The sequence below is a fragment of the Eleutherodactylus coqui genome, chromosome 4 (genome assembly GCF_035609145.1).
Source record: "Eleutherodactylus coqui strain aEleCoq1 chromosome 4, aEleCoq1.hap1, whole genome shotgun sequence".
In the NCBI taxonomy this organism is placed as follows: domain Eukaryota; kingdom Metazoa; phylum Chordata; class Amphibia; order Anura; family Eleutherodactylidae; genus Eleutherodactylus; species Eleutherodactylus coqui.
Window position 1 is genome coordinate 284,788,113 of NC_089840.1, and position 14,503 is coordinate 284,802,615.

Here is a 14,503-nt window from a genome sequence, read left to right on the forward strand (position 1 = left end):
ACTTTGTCAGCTCAGGAGGGTGCAGGGAAAGTGTATTTTTTCTCACCCATTCTCCCCAGAACCAATTTATTTGGAGCTGGGGAGAATGGGTGAGAAAAAATAAGTGGATTGGAAAGGGTTAATGCTTTGCATGCAACGATTGCTCTTATTTCATTAGGTTTTTGTATGTAATCAGATATACTTCAGTCTAAACCGACCTGAGTATAAGCAAAGGTACCAACTTTTACCCCAAAAACCTGGGGTCAATTATTGACTTGAGTATAAGGCAAGGGGTAATATTAGGTACCTTGGCTAACACTGGGATCAGCTATACTCGAGTATGCATTGTGGCTGCTGCTACAGGCCAAGTGGGCAGTATTGTCCGGGTCTCCCGGACTCATGGTTAGTGTAGGGACTAGCGGTATAACCAGGAGCTTAGACGTTTGCCCGCTAGCTTCACGTTTTGTCTACAATGTCAAGTAATACCTGTTCTTTATAATCAGCCTGTTAGTAGTGGTTGCATTTTTGGCTTCTGTATGCAGTGTTTTCTATCTCTGTGTATTCTGTTCCGTCTCTGTTATATGCCATGCGTGTGTCCTGTTCTGTGGCTCCTACGATCAGCTATGGCCCAGTTCCGAAGACCGCTGGGCTGCCCTCTTATTTGGGGATGTATATGCTTAGGTTGGGCCACTGTCGACACCCCCCCCCCCCCCCCCCCCCCAAAATGAGGAAAAATGAGGTTCAACTTGAATGTCTCCAAAATGGTTCCAAACAAAGGATGTTTTTGCAAATGTGCGTCCAGAATAAAGTGAACAGATGGAAATATGTTGGCGAGGATTTGTAGAGTATGCTTGCACATATGAGATATAACATTTGCAAATGTTAAAAAATTACAATGTCTTCAAAACTGTCAATATTCTTAATTTTAATTAATATACACAACTTCTAACTGCCCATTTTTACCACTTAAACGAAGTACAACAAGGCACAGAAAAAACAATGTAAGAATCACTTCGATTTGCAAACATGCCCATCTTCAAAGCGTCCTACTGAGCCAACATCTAGGACCGTCAGTCTCTCTGCTGCTTCAACAATGATTGTGAGCAAACGCAGTGTGGTAATCTGGAAATTACTTATCAGATAACCTGTAAAGAAGAAGGAAAAAAGTTTGCAAGAAAATAAATAAAAGCCTAGTCTATCCAAAAATACCAAAAAAAAAAAAAAAGGTGAGTCACCGGCAAAAAGCAGTCCATAAAACGAAGGGTTTCAAGATTGCTGAACGTCGAGGGTCTCTTCACTGTCCGCCAGCCTTCCCATTCTCAAGGACGTCAGATCTGCAGGAAATAACGAAAAATCAGCAGGTTAACAGTCACATCACACCAGTATTACTGATCCCTAGATCCGCTCCACGCACTTACATTGACCACTACTCCCCCAACCTGGTCAGAAGAATCATATATTATATATACACGTACACACGAAAACCTGCAAATATGCGCAAAATAAGCACGTATGAGCAGATGCACGCAATGAAAATTTTAGCAGATGCAGCAGCTTACCTCGACGAGTTATGTCAGCTTGTGTGCAAGCGAAGCGAAATTCTTCTCAAAACGCGTCCAAACGTCAGGATCATCTCCACACGTAAGTTTGCAAAAAAAGGCGCACAAATCTCGGGTGGCCGCGTCTACACACGTAGCGCACAAATCTGCAAAAAAAGATAGGTTGCGTCAGGTGGCGTCGCGCAAATCTCAGGTAGGTACTCACCACACAGCGCATTAATCTCAGGTAGGTACTCACCACACAGCGCATTAATCTCAGGTAGGTACTCACCACACAGCGCATTAATCTCAGGTAGGTACTCACCACACAGCGCATTAATCTCAGGTAGGTACTCACCACACAGCGCATTAATCTCAGGTAGGTACTCACCACACAGCGCATTAATCTCAGGTAGGTACTCACCACACAGCGCATTAATCTCAGGTAGGTACTCACCACACAGCGCATTAATCTCAGGTAGGTACTCACCACACAGCGCATTAATCTCAGGTAGGTACTCACCACACAGCGCATTAATCTCAGGTAGGTACTCACCACACAGCGCATTAATCTCAGGTAGGTACTCACCACACAGCGCATAAATCTCAGGTAGGTACTCACCACACAGCGCATAAATCTCAGGTAGGTACTCACCACACAGCGCATAAATCTCAGGTAGGTACTCACCACACAGCGCATAAATCTCAGGTAGGTACTCACCACACAGCGCATAAATCTCAGGTAGGTACTCACCACACAGCGCATAAATCTCAGGTAGGTACTCACCACACAGCGCATAAATCTCAGGTAGGTACTCACCACACAGCGCATAAATCTCAGGTAGGTACTCACCACACAGCGCATAAATCTCAGGTAGGTACTCACCACACAGCGCATAAATCTCAGGTAGGTACTCACCACACAGCGCATTAATCTCAGGTAGGTACTCACCACACAGCGCATTAATCTCAGGTAGGTACTCACCACACAGCGCATTAATCTCAGGTAGGTACTCACCACACAGCGCAGCACAGCGCATTAATCTCAGGTAGGTACTCACCACACAGCGCATTAATCTCAGGTAGGTACTCACCACACAGCGCATTAATCTCAGGTAGGTACTCACCACACAGCGCATTAATCTCAGGTAGGTACTCACCACACAGCGCATTAATCTCAGGTAGGTACTCACCACACAGCGCATTAATCTCAGGTAGGTACTCACCACACGTAGCAGCACAGCACATTAATCTCAGGTAGGTACTCACCACACAGCGCATTAATCTCAGGTAGGTACTCACCACACAGCGCATAAATCTCAGGTAGGTACTCACCACACAGCGCATAAATCTCAGGTAGGTACTCACCACACAGCGCATAAATCTCAGGTAGGTACTCACCACACAGCGCATAAATCTCAGGTAGGTACTCACCACACAGCGCATAAATCTCAGGTAGGTACTCACCACACAGCGCATTAATCTCAGGTAGGTACTCACCACACAGCGCATTAATCTCAGGTAGGTACTCACCACACAGCGCAGCACAGCGCATTAATCTCAGGTAGGTACTCACCACACAGCGCAGCACAGCGCATTAATCTCAGGTAGGTACTCACCACACAGCGCATTAATCTCAGGTAGGTACTCACCACACAGCGCATTAATCTCAGGTAGGTACTCACCACACAGCGCATTAATCTCAGGTAGGTACTCACCACACAGCGCATTAATCTCAGGTAGGTACTCACCACACAGCGCATTAATCTCAGGTAGGTACTCACCACACAGCGCATTAATCTCAGGTAGGTACTCACCACACAGCGCATTAATCTCAGGTAGGTACTCACCACACAGCGCATTAATCTCAGGTAGGTACTCACCACACAGCGCATTAATCTCAGGTAGGTACTCACCACACAGCGCATTAATCTCAGGTAGGTACTCACCACACAGCGCATTAATCTCAGGTAGGTACTCGCCACACAGCGCATAAATCTCAGGTAGGTACTCACCACACAGCGCATAAATCTCAGGTAGGTACTCACCACACAGCGCATAAATCTCAGGTAGGTACTCACCACACAGCGCATAAATCTCAGGTAGGTACTCACCACACAGCGCATAAATCTCAGGTAGGTACTCACCACACAGCGCATTAATCTCAGGTAGGTACTCACCACACAGCGCATTAATCTCAGGTAGGTACTCACCACACAGCGCATTAATCTCAGGTAGGTACTCACCACACAGCGCATTAATCTCAGGTAGGTACTCACCACACAGCGCATTAATCTCAGGTAGGTACTCACCACACAGCGCATTAATCTCAGGTAGGTACTCACCACACAGCGCATTAATCTCAGGTAGGTACTCACCACACGTAGCAGCACAGCACATTAATCTCAGGTAGGTACTCACCACACAGCGCATTAATCTCAGGTAGGTACTCACCACACAGCGCATAAATCTCAGGTAGGTACTCACCACACAGCGCATAAATCTCAGGTAGGTACTCACCACACAGCGCATAAATCTCAGGTAGGTACTCACCACACAGCGCATAAATCTCAGGTAGGTACTCACCACACAGCGCATAAATCTCAGGTAGGTACTCACCACACAGCGCATAAATCTCAGGTAGGTACTCACCACACAGCGCATAAATCTCAGGTAGGTACTCACCACACAGCGCATAAATCTCAGGTAGGTACTCACCACACAGCGCATAAATCTCAGGTAGGTACTCACCACACAGCGCATAAATCTCAGGTAGGTACTCACCACACAGCGCATAAATCTCAGGTAGGTACTCACCACACAGCGCATTAATCTCAGGTAGGTACTCACCACACAGCGCATTAATCTCAGGTAGGTACTCACCACACAGCGCATTAATCTCAGGTAGGTACTCACCACACAGCGCATTAATCTCAGGTAGGTACTCACCACACAGCGCATTAATCTCAGGTAGGTACTCACCACACGTAGCAGCACAGCACATTAATCTCAGGTAGGTACTCACCACACAGCGCATTAATCTCAGGTAGGTACTCACCACACAGCGCATTAATCTCAGGTAGGTACTCACCACACGTAGCAGCACAGCACATTAATCTCAGGTAGGTACTCATCACACAGCGCATTAATCTCAGGTAGGTACTCACCACACAGCGCATTAATCTCAGGTAGGTACTCACCACACACAGCGCATTAATCTCAGGTAGGTACTCACCACACACAGCGCATTAATCTCAGGTAGGTACTCACCACACACAGCGCATTAATCTCAGGTAGGTACTCACCACACACAGCGCATTAATCTCAGGTAGGTACTCACCACACAGCGCATTAATCTCAGGTAGGTACTCACCACACGTAGCAGCACAGCACATTAATCTCAGGTAGGTACTCACCACACAGCGCATTAATCTCAGGTAGGTACTCACCACACACAGCGCATTAATCTCAGGTAGGTACTCACCACACAGCGCATTAATCTCAGGTAGGTACTCACCACACAGCGCATTAATCTCAGGTAGGTACTCACCACACAGCGCATTAATCTCAGGTAGGTACTCACCACACGTAGCAGCACAGCACATTAATCTCAGGTAGGTACTCACCACACAGCGCATTAATCTCAGGTAGGTACTCACCACACAGCGCATTAATCTCAGGTAGGTACTCACCACACGTAGCAGCACAGCACATTAATCTCAGGTAGGTACTCATCACACAGCGCATTAATCTCAGGTAGGTACTCACCACACAGCGCATTAATCTCAGGTAGGTACTCACCACACACAGCGCATTAATCTCAGGTAGGTACTCACCACACACAGCGCATTAATCTCAGGTAGGTACTCACCACACACAGCGCATTAATCTCAGGTAGGTACTCACCACACACAGCGCATTAATCTCAGGTAGGTACTCACCACACAGCGCATTAATCTCAGGTAGGTACTCACCACACGTAGCAGCACAGCACATTAATCTCAGGTAGGTACTCACCACACAGCGCATTAATCTCAGGTAGGTACTCACCACACACAGCGCATTAATCTCAGGTAGGTACTCACCACACAGCGCATTAATCTCAGGTAGGTACTCACCACACGTAGCAGCACAGCACATTAATCTCAGGTAGGTACTCACCACACAGCGCTGAAATCTTCCTCTCCCACGTTGACAGTAGTATAAAAGGCTCCAACCATCAGCTTCCTCTGTAGGCTCGGAATTCGCGGGCAAATTCAAGTACCGGTGACGTCACCGGTCACGTGAGGCGCGGGCACAGCTCTCATCGTGCACGGCAGCTGAACTGTACTGCTCGTGCACAATGGGAGGTCACATGGTGCCGATTCCAGCCACCTCATTGGCTGGAATCGGCAGCAGGAATAACCGCAGTGTAAACTACTAATATGCGTCCGGCTGCAGGTGGAGGTATGTGGGGTCTCCAGCACTGGGGGGCAGATTTATGGAGGCTGGGAGTTACATGTGCAGATCAATTATTAGGAAGCAGGGGGCGGTAAGAGGGTGCAGGGGGGGTGGAGGTCGTATGCGATAAGCGGGGTGGAAGCAGGGGGCGGTAAGAGGGTGCAGGGGGGGTGGAGGTCGTATGCGATAAGCGGGGTGGAAGCAGGGGGACAAGTTAGTTAGTTATCTCGCTTGGATGACGAGGGTCTGTAGCGCCGATCTAGAATGACCGGGAGCATTGTGCCATCAGTGTTGATGTCGGAGGAGATAACGCCGCGGACAACCAGGGGGCCGTCTCTCGATTTTCCTAGCAATTGCTGCGGTTGGAGCACCGTGGACTGGGACAGCTTCTGACAAGTCGTGTCCTTGGGATTATTTTTGTGATTGACTCAAGCCCCGTGCAAGCCTCAAGGCCAGGAGATTTGCCTTTCAGACAGTTTGCTGCAGCTTTATCTGTTGGAATGCTCCTGTCATTAAGGGGTTAATAATGATGGAAGTCACCGGGTTCTGCGCCAACTTTATTTCCATAAGACATGAATTCAAAACCTGCAACAAATAAAGTGACATTTTTTTGACATTTTTCTATTATAATGCGGCTGTTCGGGGGTTAATAAGTGAATGGATCTCCTCCCCTCACATGTAACATTCCTGTAATGCGGCTGTTCGAGGGTTAATAAGTGAATGGATCTCCTCCCCTCACATGTAACATTCCTGTAATGCGGCTGTTCGGGGGTTAATAAGTGAATGTATTTCCTCCCCTCACATGTAACATTCCTGTAATGCGGCTGTTCGGGGGTTAATAAGTGAATGGATCTCCTCCCCTCACATGTAACAAGCCCCGACAAATCCGACAAGTCGCATGTATGTGAAGCCCAAGCTTTCCTATTGGTTCCTTCACATTTGCAATGTTGTGTAGCATGCTGGGTTCACAATATGCCCGTGACCGGTGATGTTTTGTAGCTCATGTTCCCCTATGGATCTTCCTCTCTGTTGCATCACATGAAAGCGTGGTCTAGGTGTGATGCACCTTTTACAGGAGGAAATCCTAATGTCAAAGCCCTAAACGAAGCCCTAGCTGCAGGAAAAACCCAAAACACATAGATCACCTAAGACGTGCTGTCCGCTCCGCCGCGTCTTCTGCCCGGCTGTTGTCTTCAGGCATTTCTTCTGGTCAGGGATTATAAAATCCCCGCCTCCAGGAAGTGCTGCCTCTGATTGGCTGAGCGTCGAAGCTCTCAGCCAATCAGAGCCAGCGCTCGATGAACCAATCACGGCCATTCAATAAATGAATGAATGTCTATGATTGGTTCATCAAGCGGAGGCGGATATTTTCCAATTCCTGACCAGAAAAAAATGCCTGAGACAACTGCCAGGGACCGGGTAGAAGACGCGGCGGAGCTGACAGCACTTCTTAGTGGATGTTTGTTTTATATTTAAATGTTTCTACCCTGTTTCCCTGAAAATAAGACATAGCATGATTTTCCAGAATTTATGAGGATGCAAAATGATTTTTCAGGCTTTTTGAGGATGCTTAAAATATAAGCCCTACTTCAAAATTAAGCCCTACTAACAGTTAATTTAAGAGTCAATTTAAGTAGTGTCCAGGCAGCTATACATGTAAAAAAGTTAAACCTTTTTGAACAAAAATTAATGTAAGACACTGTCCTATTTTCAGGGAAACACGGTATTAAACTCTTTTCCACATTACAAAAGGTAAACTGGTCATATATGAATGTTCAATAAAAAATACTTTTTCCTGAGAATTCTTCATATAACTCATCTAATCCAGCTTAGATACGGACATTCCAAACTTCTCCTCGTATGATTCATCAGGGGGATATTGGGAAGAAGGGAAAAGAGATGTTTCTTTCTTTATTGGGGGGGTGGGGTGGAACACAGGAGAAGGGGGTAACAACAGAGGCTTTCAACCAGGCCAACAATAACCATTGAGCCAAAACGATTCTGAGATGTATTTTGAGTGTCATTTTTTTTTTATCTCCCTCTTACTATTATCTCCGTTTCGGTATAGGGAGGTCACAGGACCCGTTTCGACACCGTGGTGCCCAGGTCTCTCGCCCCACATCATAGAACACTTCTATGTGGTGTTTATTGGCGGGTCTCCCACCATTACTCCAAGTACCAGCAAGTTAGTTTAAGGGACTCCTTAATAGATTCTTTTACCCATCGAGGCAAAATCTCAGTGAAGCTCTCCCATATTTCAAAGAAACTTTGGACCTGTGCTTCTTTTGCTATTGTTGCCTCCGCCTAATCCATACGCATGAGGAAAGATAGTTTTTCCATAAAGAGCCGTCACAGTCTGCAGGACTGCTTTAACCCCGGCCATGGCCACCATGGGTAATAGTTTTCAACTGCCTGATGTACATCTGATTTCATCCTGGTTAATGTGTTCAAACTGCACCTATGAAACAATGCTGGCAGTCCGAAATGGAACCTGTGGCTGACAAATCATCCCTCAACTAACTAGCATACAAATCACTCCACATACCCCCTTCCTATATCTCCATGCCTTACCCCCCCCCCCTTATTTTGCTAATAGACCCTTTTACCATAAAGTAAAAGCCTTCAAGTGATACACATAGGTTTCTGGTTTATAGTTGATATCTAGTACTCAAATGATGAACTACATCAACCTGGCAACTACTTCTTTATATTTCGTAATACTATTCAGCAACGCAATGCATGTTTAACCCCTTAACGACTGCCCCATCGGGAAACTATGTCCTCAGTAAGTGGGCTTCAATCCTAGAGGACGTAGTTTTATGCATCCTCTTTGGATTAATGCCCACTGGCCTGAGGACGTGACAGCTCCATGCTGTCGGTGCCCGCAGGTAGCCGACAGCATGGAGCTGTCATCCCAGGATGCGGGCAGTCCCCCCCGGCATTGTGATCGGTGCTATCCAATGGATAGCGCCGATCGCAATAAAGTAAACAAAATAGTGAAAAAAAGTAAAGATTCAGCTGCCCTGATGGATCGGATCCATCAGGGAAGCTGAAAATACTCACGCGGCTTGTCGGCGGTGTCCCCCAGAGATATGCTTCTCCCAGACCCGCCGGCGGTCTTCTGCGCATGCGCGCCAGACGATGACGTCAGGCGCATGCGCAGAAGCCCGGGAGCCACCGGCAAAATTAAAATCTCCTGGCTCTCGAAGGTAGCTGGAAGCCAGGAGGTGTTACCGGGGACCGCGGTGAGCGGTCCCCGGGCCCGCGATCGCCGCTATCCATTGGTAAGCGGCGATCGCGGAAAAGTTTAAAAAAGTTTTTAAAAAGTGTCCGTTTCACCTTCCCTCATGGATCGGATCCATGAGGGGAGGTGAAAATGCTCACCCCCGGTCGTCAGCGGTGTCCCGATGCTCCGGGACCCGAAGTTCCCCTCTGCGCATGTGCGCCCGATGATTGACATCGTGCTCGTGCACAGAGGGGCTCGCGCCCCGGGAAAATAAAAATTCCTCTGCTCCAAGCTGCCATGTGTAGCCCGGAGCAGAGGGATGTCACTGGGGACATGATCACTGTCATCCAATGGATGACAGTGATCATGTAAAGTTAAAAAAAGGTGTAAAAAAGTTTTTTTTAAAATGTTAAAAAATCTTTCGGCTCATCACCCCCCACGGATCATATCCGTGAGGGTGGATGAAATGACATACCTAAGGCCCACAGATTTATCCGCAGACCTTAACCCAGCTTCTGCGCACGCGCCCGTCGCCAAAATGGCGGACGCATGCGCAAAAGCTGTGGATTGCCAGGATAATTTAAAATCTCCCTGCTCCTGGCTACAAAATTTAGCCGAGAGCCTGGAGATTTCACGGAGAGCCGCGGTAAGCGGTTTCTGGTCACGTGTTTGCCGTTATCCAATGGATAATGGCGATCACGTAAAAGTAAAAAAAAAGGTGAAGCTTCATCTCCCCTCACTGATGCGATCGGTGAGAGGAGATGAAACTTTTTAACGGAGGCCTCCGTATTTGCACCCCGACGCAATCCTCATCCATGAACTTTCCCGGATTCTGCGTGAGCCTGGCGTTATTCAGACCGCTACCTGTAATACGTATTTTACAAGAAGCCCCTGGAATGCTCGCCTTCCTGCAGTTCCAGGAGCAGCTTGTTGAGCGTCTTCTGTGCGAGACCGCCGCACCTCAACAAGCTTACGGAGACTCACAGAGCGCCAATTTTTACACCCCATCCCTGCCGCGGAGGTCAAGAAATACCCCCAAAAAGCATGAGAGGAGGGGGGATACACGGTTTTATTGCCCCATGGGCCCATCCCAACGAGCCTCCGTAGTTACCCCTGTCTTCGGAAATACTACACACTTCACATTATTACTTTTATCTAAGATTTGGGGAACGCCGAAAAGGGTGCGGAGGGGTAGGGGTGTGTGTGTGTGTGTGTGGGGGGGGATATTTTTAGGGAGTCAATTTTTATTCTGTACAAGTGGGCAATGGGTCCTGGAATTCAGTCAGTTGTGCCCTGCAATCCAACGGGTGTTCCCTCCATTATAGGCCTAACCATGTGTCCTATAAGTAGATTAGGGCCACAACGGGAATGTTTTTGAACATGGGACAAACGGGGGTATCCATTTTGGGCTAAACGTCTTCATTTCTATGTACACTGTACAAAAAAAACAGTTTTTAAATTGACAAAATTGCCAAAAAAATGAAAATTATAATTTTTTCCTTCTGCTTTGCTTAGATTCATTCAAATACTGTGGGGTCAAAATACGCAGTACACCCCTAGATGAATTCATTAAAGGGTCTAGTTTTTCAAATGGGTCATTTGAGGGCGTTCTTTATCGTTTTGGACGCTCAATGGCTCTACAAGTGGGCAATGGGGCCTGGAATTTATTCCGTTGTACCCTGAAATCCAACGGGTGCTCCTTCCATTATAGGCCCAGCCATGTGTCCTTTAAGTAGATTAGGGCCACAAGGGGTATGGTTCTGAACACGGGACAAACAGGGGGATCCATTTTGGGGTGAAAGTCTTCATCCCTATGTGTGCTATACAAAAACAACAGTTTTTAAATTGATACAACTGCCAAAAAAATGAAAATTGTCATTTTTTTCCTACTGCTTTGCTTAGATTTATTCAAAAATTGTAGCGTAAAAATACACAGTACACCCCTAGATAAATTCGTTAAGGGGTCTAGTTTTCAAAATGGGGTCACTTGTGGGGGTTCTCTTTGGTTTTGGCCGCTCAAGAGGTCTACAAATGTGCTATGGGGCCTAAAACGCCTTCAAGGAAAATTTCAGTTCTGAAAGCCACCGACTACTCCTTACATTTTGGGCCCCGTTGTGCATCCAGACAAAAGATTAGGGCCACAATGGGTATGTCTCTGAACACGGGAGAAACAGGGGTATCCATTTTGGGGTGCAAGTCTTCATTCATGTGTGTGCTGCACAAAAAAAACAGTTTTTAAAATGATTGAATTGGCAAAAAAACGAAAATCACATTTTTTCCCCTTTGCTTTGCTTGAATTAATTCAAAAACTGTGGCGTCAAAATGGTCAGCGCACCCCTAGGTAAATTCTTTAAGGGGTCTAGTTTTCAAAATGGGGTCACTTGTGGGGGTTCTCTTTGGTTTTGGCCGCTCAAGAGCTCTACAAATGTACTATGGGGCCTAAAACGCCTTCAAGGAAAATTTCAGTTCTGAAAACCACCGACTACTCCTTTCATTTTGGGCCCCGTTGTGCATCCAGACATAAGATTGGGGCCACAATGGGTATGTCTCTGAACACGGGAGAAACAAGGGTATCCATTTTGGGGTGCAAGGCTTCATTCATGTGTGTGCTGTACAAAAAAAGCTGTTTTTAAAATGACAGAATTGACAAAAAAATGAAAATCACAATTTTTTCCTTTTGCTTTGCTAGAATTCATTCAAAAACTGTGGGGTCAAAATGGGCAGTACACCCCTAGATAAATTCGTTAAGAGTCTAGTTTTTAAAATGGGATCATTTGTGGGGGTTCTCTATGGTTTTGGCCGCTCAAGAGCTCTACAAAAGTGCCATGGGGCCTAAAACGCCTTCAAGCAAAATTTCAGTTCTGAAAGACATCGACTACTCCTTTCATTTTGGGCCCCGTTGTGCATCCAGACATAAGATTAGGGCCACAGTGGGTATGTTTCTGAACACGGGAGAAACGGGGATATCCATTTTGGAGTGTAAATCCTCATTTTCATGGACACTATAGGAAAAAAATATATCTTTAAAATGGCATATTTGCAAAAATATGAAATTGTATTTTTTCTCCTCTAAATTTAATTCATTCCTGAAAAAAAACGGTGGGGTCAAAATACTCATGACACCCCTCAGTGGATACATTAAGGAGTATAGTTTTTAAAATGGGGTCATTTGGGGGGGTATCTATTATTCTGACACTCATGAGCCTTTGCAAACTTGGCTTGGTGCAGGAAAACAAAGTGCTCCTCAAAATGCTGAAAAGTAATGTAAAATTTGTACGTCATCTAAATGGTTAAAAAAAACACAAAAGTTTTTCAAATGTGCATTCAGCATAAAGTAAACAGATGGAAATATATATCTTATAAAAAATTTGTACAGTATGTTTGGACATATTTGAGATATTACAGTTGAAAATGTGAAAAAATGACAATTTTTTTCAAAATTTTCCCAATTTTGGCGCTTTTAATAAATATACACAAATTATATTGGTCTCTTTTTACAACCAAAATGAAGTACAACATGTGGCGAAAAAACAGTATCAGAATCACTTGGATATGTGAAGCCTTTACGAAGTTATGCTACCTTGAACGACGCATGTCAGATTTCCAAAATTTGGCTCCGTCAAACAGGCGCAAACAGGCTTTGTCACTAAGGGGTTAAAATATCTGTCATGGTAATTGTATTCTAATGCAACAAATATGTAAAATTTCTCTTATTTTTGTTTGATTATTATAAAACAAATAAAAATTATTGAGAAGGAAAAAAGTTGCCCATGTCGGGTTAAACAGGCAGGCCGACCTTAGATGTGTTGTAGTGAATCTATGTACTCTGATCCAAAAGGTCTGAACTACCGTGCAGTCCCACAAGCAATGGCGGAGACCCACCCCCGCCTCCCGACAGTGAAAGCAATTGTCAATTGTGAATATGAGTGTCTATGAGTCCAGCTCAGCCGCGATGGGCCATTCAGCAATAGAGCCTCCGATTTTTCCAGGCTAAGAAAATATCCCAACGGAGAGCCCAGTTCCCGAAGGTCCCGCAGGATCAGTGAGACAGACTTAGATGGGCTGTTAATGATTAGAAGTATGTCATCCACGAATGCTGCTACCAAAATATCAGGGTGGCTCGCTTGGATTGTCTGTACTAATGGCACTGACTAAATATGATACAGTAGGGGGTCCAGTGAAAGATTAAATAGTAGGGGCGAGAGGGGGCAACCCTGTCTAGTTCCCCTAAAGATATCTATAGGTTGGGTAATACGACCATTTCCCATGAAAGGGGTGTTTATTTCTGGTTGGATATATTGTATGAAATTGCAAAACTTTGCCCCAAATTTCCTATGTTGTAGAGTAGAATTTAGAAAAAGACAAGTCACTTTGTCAAACGCCTTTTCTGCATCTAGGGCAAGTTGTAACATCTGAGGGGCGTGCGGTTTACCAGCGTCTATCGTTGCAGCGATGGCCGTTCATATATTTTTGGTGAAGTGTCTGCATATTGTGAATCCTCATTGGGAGGGATGTATGAGAGTGGAGAGTAGGCTTTGGAGGCGGCTGGCTAGAGCCTTTGTCAGCAATTTATAATCACTTTTTAGAAGGGAAATTGGCGATAGGACTGGACTAGTGTGGGATCTTGATTGGGTTTAAGAAGGAGTTTGGTCCTGGAGTCTAGAATCAAGTCAACCTGTATGTTTTAGGAATATATATAATAGTTTGGTTACTGTAAGAGCCATCTCTGTCAGCAGAATCTTGTAATACTCACTACTAAAGCCATTGGGGGCCTGGGGTATTATTTTTTGGTGCAGCCATAATTACCTCCCGTATCTCCTGTTCCGAGAACAGTGACTCCAGGAAGGCTACCTGGTCCGGTGTGAGTTTGGGTAATACAAGAGACTGTTGCCCGGAGTCTATCTTCTTTATGTCAATGGGGGTTGCCCTATAGATGTCTTCAAAGTAGTCGCATATGGTCCCCTCTATGTCTGTTTGTTCGGAGTATCTCATCCCTGTGCGTGGGTCTGTGATATATGTGATTGGTTTGTGTTTTTGTTGTGAGTTTGCTATACTTGCCAGCAATCTGCCAGGTTTATTGGCTTGGCGGTAAAATTTATTCTGTTCCAGTTTAGTGAGCCAAACCGCCTGCCATTGCACGAAAGCTTCTAAAGTTTGTTTAGTTTGTTCATAGGTTAGTTTGTTTTGTTGGGAAGGGGAGCGGCGAGCTGCCGCTGTGGGGTCAGCAGGGAATGTTGGGGTTTACTGAATTGAGACCTGATCTGTTTCCTCTTAAATGAGACGAAGCTTATCACATGGCCTCTCATCGCTGGTTTGGGCA

General features: G+C 45.7%; 1 long non-coding RNA gene across 3 annotated transcripts; it reads right to left on the minus strand.

The window, feature by feature from the left end:
• Positions 1-1,196: 1,196 nt before the first annotated feature.
• LOC136624537 (uncharacterized) lies at positions 1,197-5,933 on the minus strand. Of its 3 annotated transcripts, none has more exons than XR_010792327.1 (3): positions 5,679-5,933; positions 1,539-1,684; positions 1,197-1,313 (listed from the first exon to the last, which is right to left on the minus strand). It is a non-coding gene; the product is annotated as an uncharacterized lncRNA (long non-coding RNA). The 3 variants fall into 3 exon arrangements; XR_010792328.1 differs by lacking the exon at positions 5,679-5,933 and adding an exon at positions 2,744-2,758; XR_010792329.1 differs by lacking the exon at positions 5,679-5,933 and adding an exon at positions 2,536-2,547.
• Positions 5,934-14,503: the final 8,570 nt, after the last annotated feature.